Source organism: Triturus cristatus, chromosome 4_1 (assembly GCF_964204655.1).
Source record: "Triturus cristatus chromosome 4_1, aTriCri1.1, whole genome shotgun sequence".
NCBI classification, from domain to species: Eukaryota; Metazoa; Chordata; class Amphibia; order Caudata; family Salamandridae; genus Triturus; species Triturus cristatus.
Window position 1 is genome coordinate 567,831,083 of NC_140585.1, and position 13,804 is coordinate 567,844,886.

The 13,804-nt window shown below is 44.7% G+C and overlaps 1 protein-coding gene across 8 annotated transcripts in view; it reads right to left on the reverse strand.

Annotated features, from left to right (window-relative positions):
- The window catches only part of CACNA2D1 (calcium voltage-gated channel auxiliary subunit alpha2delta 1), a 1,735,709-nt gene that overhangs the window by 988,880 nt on the left and 733,025 nt on the right, over positions 1 to 13,804 (reverse strand). The window lies entirely within an intron of this gene.

Sequence of the window (13,804 nt, forward strand, 5' to 3'; positions counted from 1 at the left end):
AAAAAGCTAATATCAAGTTACACTTTCTTAGCTTGCTTTTTTAAATAATGAGGGTAACCATGGAGACAAGGCTCGGTTCCGTTGTCGTTCTACTGATGTTATGTGATTATCCCTAGCCACAAATTGCTTGCAAGGCTGTAAGTTCAAAATGCCAACTAGTCCATCGCTGGGTGGCACCCTGACTTTACGCTGTCAATGTCTGGTAGAAATGTGACATTTTAGGAGAAACTCCTTCTACTTTCTCTTTGGAATAGATTTGTTGTGTGGCTTAATTAAGGTGTTGGTTGACAGATTATGAGGAAAGAACCGTGATTCCCCTACACCATTTGACAGGAGTCTCAGTATACATTTGAAAATGCAACGCAGTTATAAGAAAAATAGACGCATCAGACAGCTGGGATGGTAGTTATTTCTTTGCAGAAAAACAAGTCCGCACATACAGAATTTTCGATTTAAGCAGCATCACAACGCCCTAAATTATGCATCTCCGTTAAACAAATAAAATATATTAGATCTTCAATTGAACACATCACTGTTTCATCCAGTTAAATAAGTGTTAATGAAAGGGCAAGACTACAAATGTATTCTCCAGCTGTTGACATTTTGAACCAGATAGCAAAGCGATCGAATATCACTTCTAATTCCAAGGCAGTCCAATATTTGCCTGGTTGCACAGTCCAGGCACATTACATCCTTAGGTGTACAGATTACCTTTCAGTACAAATGCACACCATGATGCTTCTGAACTAGAAGTAGGGTCAAAGAATCCCATGGCAACGATCCCTCTTTCACCCAACCACTTTCAAGTACAAACGGGGACAGCCATGACAGGTAAAATGAATCAATCAGATTCACTTTCACTAGAATAAATAGTGGAGGAGTGTGGCTCAATGGTTAGAGCGGCAGACCCTGAAGCAGAGTTCTGGCCAGGGACCAGGGTTCGATTCCCGCCTCGGCGGGGCTCGGGGCTCAATTTCCTCGGACCTGGCTATTCTTGCCTCGGTGCCTATTCTAATCATGGGCCCCACGCTGCAACTCTGGGCAATAGCTCGCTTAGCCTCCACACCGGCCCCAACAGCGCTAAGGATGCCTGGCTTCACCCTGGGGGTGCCCAGGAGTGGACACTTCGCAGGGAAAGCCAAGAGGGGTTCCACAGCGGTATAAGTATCAGCGCCAGGAAACCGCAAAGGCGACACCGCAAGGTGGCCGTCTGGTGACAGTGCGCTCTATAAGTACATTTACAAAGCAATACATGTTGTTAAACCATAACCTCAAGTTTACTAGGTGTATGCATTTAGTTTTTTATTTTAGAGGTAAAACAATTTTCCACTCTTGTCTAACATGATGTAGGCCCTCATTACGAGTTGGTTACTACAGGTTGCCATACATATAGAATACGATAAAAACCAACAGTGCAGTGTTTAGTATTTATCTAGTTGGACAATTATTGCCTATCTCAAGATTTTGACACCAGAACATGGGCTTCTATGGGAATTCTCTGCGGCATATTATCAAACCCATTATCGCCGCTTTTAGCGGCAGTTTCCTGCCGCTAAAGCGGCGATAATTTTATTGCCGGCCTTGATAATATGCCCGAACATTCGCAATTTTGATGCTTGGTTTTTACTCCACCAAAATTCACATGTTCTGGTAAATAATGGGAATTTTCCTTCTATTTATATCAGACGGTTTAAATTGCCGATATTGATTTCAAAACTCATAATTCCAATATGTGCAGTAATAGGGGTCACCACACATATCTGAATTTATCGGCCCACTGGTTAAGAGGGCCTCGGAGAGAAACTAACTTTAATTAGTACAACTAATTCACCTTTAGGGGCTGCTCTAACAATGCTCCTTTCGCACCTTAACAAGTGAGTAAACATGACAGGTGTGCCGAGGGCACTTTGAGAATGGAGAGCTGTTTGTTCTCTCTAATCACCTCTTCTCAAGAGCCATCCAATATCTGGGACGAGTCAGAGGATTAACTCCAGATGGAAGTTGTTTAGTAAAAAAACTGCATTCTACAACAACCAATTACAAACTCGAAAGATGTATTATTTGCTGTGAATCCTTTTTATGATAGTCCATTGGATGAAGAAATTACAAGTATTCCTTGACTGAAGGGGGTAAAAAATTGGCCGTGCAGAATTCCAATGAAAATTATTTCAGATTTCTTGTCTGTTTAAATTCTGCTTCTCAAATCTCTAGCCACTGCAAAATGTCTCTAGCGTAAATGAAAGTGGGAGCCGAAGGATGCCCAGAATAAATGTGAGCGGTCCCGCTCGGCTTCTCATTCAGTTAAAATGTCAGGAATCTGCATGCCTCGATCCCTCTGCATTTAGCACAAAGCCTCGCCGACTATCTATCACGGAGAATTCTGTCAGACTGGAATTAAGATGTCTTCATATTCCCAAGAGGGCAATGCACTGTAATGCAGCACCGCGCGTGAAAAATCGCCACCCACAGCACGCTCACCCCGCACGCTCACCCCGCACGCTCACCCCTCACGCTGGAAGTTAATGGAAGGTAAATTGCACCTGCAGGGTTACAGTGAAGAGGGTGCATACAACGCAACACAACCATCAATCAAACAGCAACGGTGATCTCAAGACGTAAAAAATACCAATGATTAAATCCTCGAAAGTAGCAACAACATACGTTGTGTATAGCAGAAATTTTCAACCCAAATCACATTCATGAAGACTCCTCTTTCTGCTAATCACTTCCTTTTTGCTCTGAGCGCTTTTCCTATGGCATGAAGCCCTGACTTGCAGTGGAACTGGGCAACCCTTTTCCCCCTATCTTTAGCTGTGATGGCCAATATGATGGATAACGAGTTAGCAGGGGCAGTGGACTGCTATAGGTAATAACAGTAATGAGTACATCCTTGGAGGAGTGTGTGGCCGTATTCGGCCCAATCCTAAGAGGAGATTGTAAGCACCGACTTTGCAAATCATAAAGCCGGCCTCTCAGAGAGACTGACATTGGCCTTTACACTCTCTCCTGTAAGTAAGGTTTGTGTCTTGTACCATGAATATGAAAAGACTGCATGAAAGATCTTCTTTTAGAGTGCAAGAACAATCTGCAGGGTTCTGTTTTTAATTAGGGCTCCATGTCTTTATTTATCCATTTATAGGATGTTATCTGTATTCTGTATTTGTCCATATTTATTTTGGGTTTTGTGAAAAAACAAAGCGGATACTAGTATATGTTCACTTTTATTTAATAGATAAATGTGCACTCACGCTTGAACGATTGACTGGTGTCAACGATATGAACTCTCACAGATGATAAACCAATGATCTTATATGAAAACATCCACATTTTAGTATCAACATTACATTACTAAAATTCTGTCCTTTCTTTAACCCCCATCGCTATTGGCCTGGTAGTCATGACATAACAATTTTCATTTTTATCCACATTTTAAAAAAAAATACAGGCAGGAAAATACAGGGAACCTTATTTCTAATCTAGCCTCCTATAAATGTGCTCTTTCTGACAGTGAAAGCTGCAATTTGAACACAAGCATTGGTAAAAAATATAGGTCTGACACTGGCTGCCACTTTTGGATTTTGGGGAGTTTGTTTAATCAAACAGTCCTTTCCATTTTTGTTCCATTAAAAAGCATAAACGGGGTCGAATAAACCCTGGCACTGCAGTGAAATCCTTTTTCTATTTAAGTGCACATTGAGTAAGAGCACAATATCAGCCCTCACTGTGAAGTAAGCCAATGCCTAGAGTGGGCGGACCCATTTTAACCCATGCTGGTGGCTGTAGTAGGTGGAAGAAAAATTTGAAGGACAAATCCCACTTCATACTATGGATGAAGAGGACTGACTAAAAGATTGAGCAAGGTGTAGAGATGCCAAATACAAATAATGATTTGCATGACAACGCATCTTCAAAAATCTCTAACAGCCAATTGGTAAATATGATATATCTCCACAAACTGACATATAGGAGTATGTACTCTTTTTTCTCATGCATTCAAAAATAAATTATGAAACACATGATATAAGAAATCATCTTTTTCTGGATGACCACAACTGTATTTTTCACCTTTTGATGGACCTTATAATTAAAACGTGATTGCAGTGGCATATTCTAAAATAGTATATTTTGTTTATTTGTAATGTCCTAGTATATGGTGCAAAGATGTATCCTGGGCCTGAAAGTTAAATGCTACCAGTGGATTGCAGCACGTATTGTGCTATTCACTGCAGTGCTAGTAAAAACTTGGCTTCAGGTCAACAAGTGTAGCCATACTGTAGCAATGTAAAAACAGAAATTTAACCTACTACATAAACCCATTTGACAGGTCAAAACCTCTCTTTCAAATATTAATGAGTCACCCCTATATACACCAAGTAGTCCACAAGGCTGGGTGCATGGTATGTAAATGCATTATATGTAGACATTTAATGTTAACATGTCCTCACAGTGACTAGCACCCAAAAACTACTTTTCACTGAGGCAGGTCTAGCTGTCTAGCTTTCCTATGTAGATCATAAGAGTACAGTTCAAAAATTGTAATGCTGTATATGGGAAATGGAAGTAGCTAGAAAAATATTAAATCACTATATTGATAATTATTAAAACAATACAATTCAGTGGTGAAGTTTGATTATTAATAAATATGAAGGGAAAGTAACTTATAGAAAGTTACCTTTTCCCTTTCCGAAGTTCTTAGAGGCTGCATTTGCTCTTAGACTTCTACCAGCTATGGATTAGCATTTGAAAAGGTGTGAATTGTTTCCGAGAGCAAACAATAGGCTGTCCACAATGGGCAGAGATGACTCCTCGAAACCTCATGGAATATGCTCGGTGGGGGCTGTGTACATCCTTTTTGACCTACAGTGTAAATTCCTTCTTGACAGGTGTGCTAGGTTTACATATGATACCACGGGGTGCACTTGAAAGGCAGGATGGCAAGACAATTTTGTGTAGCTATTACCTGCTGGTTGATGAAACCTGTTTTTTCCTACCAGACTTCTGTCTCTGAGTTTTACATATAACTCTGGGGCACATTTGAAAGGAGTGGAAGCAAAATGTAGGAAACAAAATTCTGTAACTACTATCTGGTTGCTGAAAAGCACTACTTTTGTTCTATCATACAATAAGCCTAAAGGCTCTGGATTTATCGGAGGTGCAGTGGGTGCCTCAAACAGAATTTTGTTGTTATATGTGGAAGAATACTAAGATTATCATAGTACACTCCTCACACACACCCTCAGCCCTCCAAGCACACATTCGGTGTGGCGAAAGAATTTCACCATCTGCAAAATACCCAAATTGGGAGGGGTTGGTCCTGAGCACTATTACCCCATTAGGGCATATGCTGAAGTGATTCTGGTCCACTAGGTCATGTCCAGAATAAGGGTGGCATCTCCAGGCACCAACTTCAGAACACTGCTGGACCTGAGGACGAACAAAAGAGAGCTTGACCTGCTGAATGTGCCCTGAAAGGAGCCCTGCAGGACTGGACTTGCTCCTTCTTGTATACAGGACAAAGTGTGGACTCTAAGGGCTATAAAACCAGCCTCCTTTTGAAGCAGCAAGGACACAACAAGCTACAAGAGCTCTTTCTTGCAACTGCACAGTGGACACTAGTCCTAGACTGGACAGTGCTGTTAGCCTTTGGCTGACACCCTGTGAGCCTCTAGGTGCTTCCCTCTAGCTCCTGGGGGCTTCAGAAGTGTACACATTTACCCTAGTGGTGGCTTGGGACTTTAAAGGTTCAAGGGGATTGATTTAGATCTTGGCAGACAGGTTACTCTTTCACAACAGTGATGGATATCCTCTCCACCAAAATATAAATCCCGTTGGATATAACATGATTTTTATTTCAGCAGACGAGATATCCGTCACCATTGTGATGGAGTAACCCATCCGCCAAGCCCTAAGTCAGAAGGTAAAATCTTTCACCCGGATTGACCTTGTTGATGTATCTGACCCGTGCTCATCGTGGTTAGTGTGAAATTTTGTGTAGGACTATCATTGGTGCTTGTGCTTCTTGCCACTACTTAAAACGTTTAAAAAAAATCATACCTCTGGTTCCCTTTATTGGATTTTTGTCAGTATGGAGTCATCTTGCTTGGGTTTCTTTTATTTTCTGTTTCAGTGGTATTACTGTTCTGATAAAACATGAACACTTTGCACATTGCCTTAAGCTATGCCTCCCTGCTCTGTGCCATAGACGGGGTTGAGCTCAGCTTAATTTAGTGAATTTGAGGATTCACCATGACAACTATTGTAGTTCTTCCTTGAAGTGGGTAGTCACCCACCTCAATTAATAATACAATTTCACACACAATTGTATTTAAGATATCAATGATAGGTTATACGTTGGGGAGTATATGAGCCCTAATCATGTAATAAGAAGAAAAAAGCATTGGCATAGCCAATAGGTCTCGCTTTTGGGACCTTATAAGTATTTAGTTATGCAGCACAATATCCTTGGTGCAATAACATCAACTGTTGCATGGCTAAAAACGTATACGGTACCAAAGGCGAGACCTATTGGCTATGCCAATGCTTGTGTTTATTGACCTGTCATGCAGTTTTAAATGTAGGCTGGTAAGAAAGGTGCCAACCCGAGGGGCAAGGTATAGAGAGAAATAAGATAGGAAGAGAGATGAGTTATAATGAGATAGCACAAATAGAACATAGACATAGATAACACAAATAGAAATAGGAAACAGCTTCAGTAGAGCAAGCGTGAGAGGAAAAGAGGAAGTGCGAGCAAAGAGAGCTAGAGAGAAAGAGAAAAAAAAAGAGAGATTGGAAAGTAGGCAGAGAAAAGGAAGTGAGAGAGACAGAGGGGGAGAGAACGACAGATAAGATGGTCACTCATATGAATTCTACGCTGGTTGGTGCACTAGGAAATAATGTCTTGTGTGTTTATACAGCCATGAGGCCCCACCCTGGGACAGAAAGCTTTGCGAATATGTAGGTCATTTAAAAACATGTATTATGAATACACTAAAAGGCTGCCACAAAACGTGCAAACAAAAAAGATACTCTAGTGCTTACAGCGCTTTCAAAAGATATGTTTTTATGAATACTCACCGACACTGTACCTAGTGCACACCTTTGCTGGACTGGCAACATCACAGTACCTCTCAAATAATGAAAAACTTTGTAACCACAGAGTTTCCTAGGAGTCTGTGAATTAAAGTCTGTACTGGGTCCAAAGCCCCCTTTAGATTTGAGGTTTATGCATATATTTACGTTCCGTTTAGATAGCAGGCACCCTGGAAAAGCTTGTTTCTTCTTTTGCTGCCTGTCCCCTTTCTCACTTCACAGTACAGGAGACCTCCTCCTTCCATTTCAGAAAGGAAGGAACTGTTTGGAAACAGAGGCTAATTATAGAATTTTTAAAACAAAGAGGAATTAGTGAACACGGCTATAGTCTGTCTTGTGGAGAGAAGGGTGTGAAGGCGAAAGGCTGGTTGTTAAAAAGCAGAGTCATTGAGGCTTCCGTCGAACATCTCACTGAAGCCACCTTCACAATTAGGGCTTCAAGGAGCAGATTTTTTTTAACCAGACAATGGGCTGCAAGTTGGCCAGATTGTCACCAAGCAGGACTGCTACATATTACCCCCAAAGTTATCAGCACCGAAGAGCTGGCAGGCCCCTTTGACAACTTGGAGAGAAGTAGGCTTCTTTTCTATTCTGTAAGTACTCTGTGTTGGGATGTCTGCCGTTAGGGCCAGCGGTTCGCCCCAGTAATCGATTCACTCAGGAGTAAGATCTCAGGATCGCTCAACCCGCACTTCACTTGGCACAGAGAGGAAATGTTGTTGGAGAACCGTCTGAGTGGCATAATTGCCATCCTTGAAGAGGTTGTAGCCTTCCTATGGCTCTGCACAGTATAGACCACCCAGAGGTCCCCTGATACAGTCAATGACATGGCCAGCTTCAGTAACTTATGAGAGGCCAGGTCTGGTGTGTGTTTGGTGACAACAAGCACAGAGTCAACAGAGAAGTTCACCTTACTGTACAACTGAATGTAGCTCAATGTCGACCATTCTGATAGCGCTTAAAGGCGAGAGGGGCTGGTGCTGCTGTTGGGTGAATGTCCCGGAAGTCTCTGGTCACTCATTCATTTCAGCCTGAGGCAATTCACAGTCATCAATAACCAATCACCAATATTTATTTTACTTTTGCCGAAAACTATGAGAGCTGTTGTGGACAAACCCAGAACATTTCAGTGTGGGTGTTAAAATGTAAAAGTTAAAAATATCTTTTTTTAAGGAGTGATACTCCGAAACAAGAGACACTTATCAGAGCAGGGACTCCGCTGTGTACATCAATGGCAGGACATGGAACCTGAGGAGAAAGGAATTCTGTGTATTTGTTTCTTGCCAGGGGTGTACTTGAGCACCATGAACTGTGTGCGGCTGAGGCGCCCACAGTGGCCACTGGACGATAGAAGCTGCTGGGAGAGGAAAGACTGAGCGGGGCTGGGAGAGACGCCTGCTCCCGAGTTATTCTCACCAGCAGTGCCCTCTCCAAGGGGGTGTAGAGCACAGATGACAACTTGGTGAAGGGAGGCATAGCAGCACAGTCTCAGCACTATACCAGCAGCAGTGATGGCACTGGAGAAGCCCCAGCACCCGGCCTCTGCTAAATCCCCAACACCAGGCGCCGTGCTGAAATATAAAGCGCAGCACCTGTGTAGATAAAATATATGCACATTGCGGCTGCCATGGTAAATAAAAAATAAAGCAACATAGTCTTTGTTTTTAAATACACTGGACCTCGGCCATGTGTTCCTGCATGATGATCTTCGTTGCTGGCAGGCGGGCTGTGCCTCAGAGCTGCAGGTATGTTGTAGGAGCATAAACAGAAGGAAGACAAGCACTCGTGGCCGCGCGGCCACGAAAGTGAAAGCAATTGCGGCCGCGCGGTGTAGGGTATGGGGCGAAAGAGGTCTTTGGAAAGGGGCAAAATCCTGAGATAAGTAGAAGTGCGCGCAAAAGTGAAAGTAACTAACAAGGAGAGAGGGGGAGAAGAGAGGTGGTAGTGAGAGGGAGGGAGGGGGAAGTGAGAGCAGAGAGCAAGGGGATGGAGGAGCATTAAAACGAAAGGGATTCGCATGCTGTAAGGCTTAATGAGCCATGACAAAAAGACAGATGGCGGCTGCACGAGTGAACGCGCGCGTAACCGCAAGCTCGAGGCCAGCAAAAGCTTGTGGTAGCACTGTGAAAACCCACTTACTAAATGTCTCGCAGTGCAGCGCATGCGCTGGCTCAGGCCAGACCTAAAAATAAGATAAAACCAATGCAACTAAAATCTAATAAAGGGGACTAAAGATACAATTTAAAAACATTTTAAGGCAAAAGATATCAAGAAAAAGTGAAGAGCCATTCATAAAGAACTATTCATTGTTGACCAGGATCTATATACAATTGCAGGCTGACCATTCACTCACTCATTTTTACAGAATTCGAAATACACCATCAGGGCAAGGTTGGAGGCTGTATCAGACGAAGTCCTCTCAAATCCAAAAAGCTACAGGATGAGGTCCCACTGAAACCCTTAGGTTTGGGAGGAAAATTTCAGAGCCAATTTGCACCTTTGCCAAGTCAGGATTTCGGCATTAGGTTCTTTTATGGAGCTCAATCTTCTAGCCTGGCAAACCTGAATCTATATCCAATGAGGTTCTTCCAAAATCGGGCCATAAGTTCTTAGCAAATGATACCTTTGCTGCCAGGTCCTGCTGAAGCTCTGGTTGCCTTGAAGTTTAAAATTGTTCTAATTCACACATTTTCGGACTTTCTGGGGTAGTTTTTCTTAGCCACTACTGAGGCTCCCAGGACATCAGGGACATCACAAAGGGTCCAAGACGAACTCTGGCAGACGCCATCAGAAAAGTCTATTTGTAACTGGTCCTCTGGCTACTCTAGGAAAAAGACCTCTCGAGCTTGTTATGTCTGCACACAGGAGGTCAGTCAACTGAACTTTGGAGTCTATTTCTTTGTTCTGGGTACAAGTGGAACAGGGCCAGCCCTTCAGGTCTCCACAAAGGTTACAGAAAGCTTGTCCAGTGCTTCTCTATTCCGCCACAGGTCCAGAAAGTCTTCTGATGAGCTGGGATGCAGTGCTGGTTTGTAAAATGTACTAGCCAGTGGGTGGAGGATGACTCATAGACACTCCCTGACTAATGGGCACACCTTATGAAATTGGCAGGACATCCTCACGGCAAACTATTTCATAGTACACTATTGCCAGTAAAGTCCAACATGAAAAAATCTTTCTGCCCCTGTGGCACACTGTTGGAAACGGCCCTTTTTGCAGGGTTATCCCCAAACTTTTTGCTTCTTCCTCCTTTATTTTTTCTGACCCGTGGTTGTTGGCAATAGGACTCTGAGCACTTTACCACTGCTAATCAGTGCTAAAGTGCATATGCTCTCTGTATAAATTGTTATATTGATTGGTTATCCATGATTGGTATATTTGTTTCACCTGTTAGCCCCTAGTAAAGTGCACTGCGTGTGCCAGGGCTGGTGATTCAAATGCTACTAGTGGGCTGCAGCACTGATTGTGCCACCCACAGGAGTAGCGCTAAAATGATGTCTTAGGCCTGCTTGCAGTGCCTATGTGCAGTCCAGGACTGCCATGTCGACCTGGCCAGTGCACCCACTGGCCAGGCCTTATCCTTCCCTTTCTGTACATGTCAGGCATCCCTATGGTGGCCCTAGGTACCCCCCTGGGCTGGGTGCAGTGTATCTGAAAGGTAGGGCATGTACTGAGGTGTGTAACATGCCCTGGTAGTGAATTACAGCCATTTTCGTTTTTCACTGCTGAGAGGCTATCTTGCGCATAGGACAGAATGGGGGAGGCTGTTTACATGCCTATCTTCCCATAAGGGCAAGATAGAAAATCCAAGTTTGGTATCTTTGTGTTCAGAATTTAATTATACATCTTTTTAGCAAGATGGTTTTTAAATTCACTGTGTGAGAATAGCACTTTTTAGAAAGTAGCTATTCTCCTGTTTAACCTTCCTGTGTGCCTGTGTGCTGGTTGGCTGACTGGTGTCATGTGATGGGCTAGGTGGCTCCAGGAGCCTGGATGAGTCAGCAGCAGGGTGAATAGGGAGATCTGCTTTAGATGGGTGGGAGGAGTAGTCCCTGGGTTTGAATAGGGCTGCCCCTGCCAGCACAAAGCTGGCTCCACCCCCTGCTGGCCAGGCTGAGGACTCTGCCTCTGCTGGCCCAAAGAAGGCTCCACCTCCTGCTGAGCGTCTAACGACCCTGCCCCTCACTCTGAAAGGAACCAGGTGCTCCAGGGCAGAGCACACCCAGGAACCGGTTTGAGCAGGGGAATCCCCCCACTGAAACACAGAGAGACAAAGACTTGGAGGGGTATAAGAAGAGGACCCCAGACACCTAAACTTTAGATCACTTTGGAACTAAGAAGAAACCTCTGCCAAGGAGAAAGCTGAAAAGGACTAAAGAGGAGAAGACTGCCTGCTTGCTGTTTTGCTTTGCTGCCAAGGAGAGGGGAAGGACTTTGCTGTGTCCCCTTCTTTTGATTCTGATCTCCAAGGGCCTGAGAAGAGCTGGCTCCCTGTTAAGAAGTCCCAGGAACAAAAAGACTTCACCACCAGCTCCCCTGGAACTCTGCTGAAGGAGTTCTGACCTGCCTTGGAGTGCTTGCCCAGTCTTGGGGCCTCAGGAGGTCGTTTTGCTGTGTTTTGGGAGCTGGGAAGCAGAAGCGTGAAAAGAGTAACTGGTACCCAACGCATCATCCGATTGCGTGCCGCAAGAACGAGTGTGCGTGGAAAATTTCATCGCGGCACCATCGCAACACGCAGGGTCCCCGCATCGCCGAGTGAGTCGAGCATCGTCCCGAAGCGTGAAGATTCCTGACATTGCGAGGGTCGTCGCAGAACCAGTTTGCGAGCCGCACCACTGCCGGTGCGTGGAAGTCTCCAGTCATCGTGTGCGTCGACGCAGAGTCCCATTCCGTGGCGCATCGAGAGTTGCGGCGCCGGAAGTCAACACTGCGCCGCGCATCGTGCCACATCGTAGCGTGTCGCATCGAACCTGTGCGTGAAGCTTCCCCCTAAGAAACCTACGCAACGAAGGCCAAAGTCATCGCATCCTCCCCTTACAGATCGGAGCCGGCGCATCCACCTCTGCTGCGTGAAGCAGGGCTGCTGCAAAGCCTCCCCAGGGTCTCAGGAGTATCGCATCGCCTTTGCCATCTTCATTGTTATAGCTTTTGGGAACCTTAGCGCAACTACAGGTACTGTTGGGCACGAGAGTGTCGCATTTTGTGCATTGAGAGTCGCATTGTGCAGGACACTGACTTTTACATCCTGGAGTACTTTCTGCAAACTCTTGAACTATCTTTAAAGTAACCTTTTGAATTATATGTTGGTTTGTCTGTAGTATTTGGTCTTGTGAAGTTTTTAGTAAAGATACCTTATTTTTCTAAAACTGGCGTGGAGTAAATCTGTGGTGTTTTCACTGTGTTACTGTGAGTGGTGGTACAAATACTTTACACATTGCCTTTGATAGCCTAGACTGCTCAGGCCAAGCTACCTAGAGGGTGAGCAGGGGTTATCTTAACAGTGTATCCCCCTTTCCCTGACTAGAAGCAAGGGTCCCTACTTGGACTGTGGTCCCTACCCTGCCAACCAGAGACCCCCAGATCTAACATTGGTGGTCAGCGGTGAGGATTGAACTTGTATTTGTACTTGACCCACAGTAATTGGTGTACATCACTAGGAGTGCAGACCAATAGACAACCACATACTGTATTTGTTATTCTATTGTTGAGTAACTCTTCAAGAGCATCATGTCTCAGGTGGCAACAAGTGAGAGGGCAGAATTGGAGTTTTCCATTGAGGATCTGTATTCGTACAGGGTTGAGGAGCTCAGGCAATTCTGCAAAGACCTTGGTTGCCCGGTGAAAAGCGGATCTAGAAAGGATGTGCTACAAAGAGTCTTGAAGGCCTGGTGGGAGGCCCAAGAGGAAGATGATGCAGATGAAGAGAATGGTTTTATTCCTCAAGATCTGCCCATGGTCGGACCAGTCTCAAGGGCTGGCAGCTCCCATTCCAGTAGGAGTCTCACTCCAGAGGAGTTGGAGGAGAATCAAAGGGCTAGAGATCATGAGTTAGAAATCATGAGGCTTGAGTTGAAGCTGATGGAAATGGAAACCCAAAACAAAGTAGAAGAGAGCAAGAAGATGTATGCCTTGGAAGAATTGAAATTGACCTTGGCACATGAATTAAGGATGAGGGAGCTTGATTTGGAGCTCGAGAGGCTTGAGGCCATGAGTGTCTCAGCGGAAGAAGAATGGTTAGCTCAAGAAGTGAGCTTTGCTGAGTTGGAGGTGGAGTCCAGCTCAGATGGTGGCAGCAAGATTGTAATATCCAGTGCTGAGGGAGAGGTACAAACACCCAGAGATGTGGCGCCTAACTTGAGTGAGGGGGTTGACATACACCAGGGGGTTCAGGTTTATGATGTAGTTCCAGTGGAGTGCAGTGTCCCTGAAGTGGATTGGGGCACTGGCGCAGGGGACCATATTCCTAGTGGTGGGAGGGACACTCTACTGACCCTAGATGAGAGGTACAGGGAGAGGGGTTCCCCCATGGTAGAAACCTTGGTGTATGAGTGTGGAGACCGCCCAGAAGAGTGTGAGTTATGTGACAGAGACAGTCAGATACTGTCTTGCCAATCTCAGGAGAGTGGTGTGGGGTACTTGTGTGAGGCACTGGAGGGTGAGGCAAAAGGTAGCTTGGTTAACAACTGTTGGGGGCTGTATGATTCATCTGTTGGAG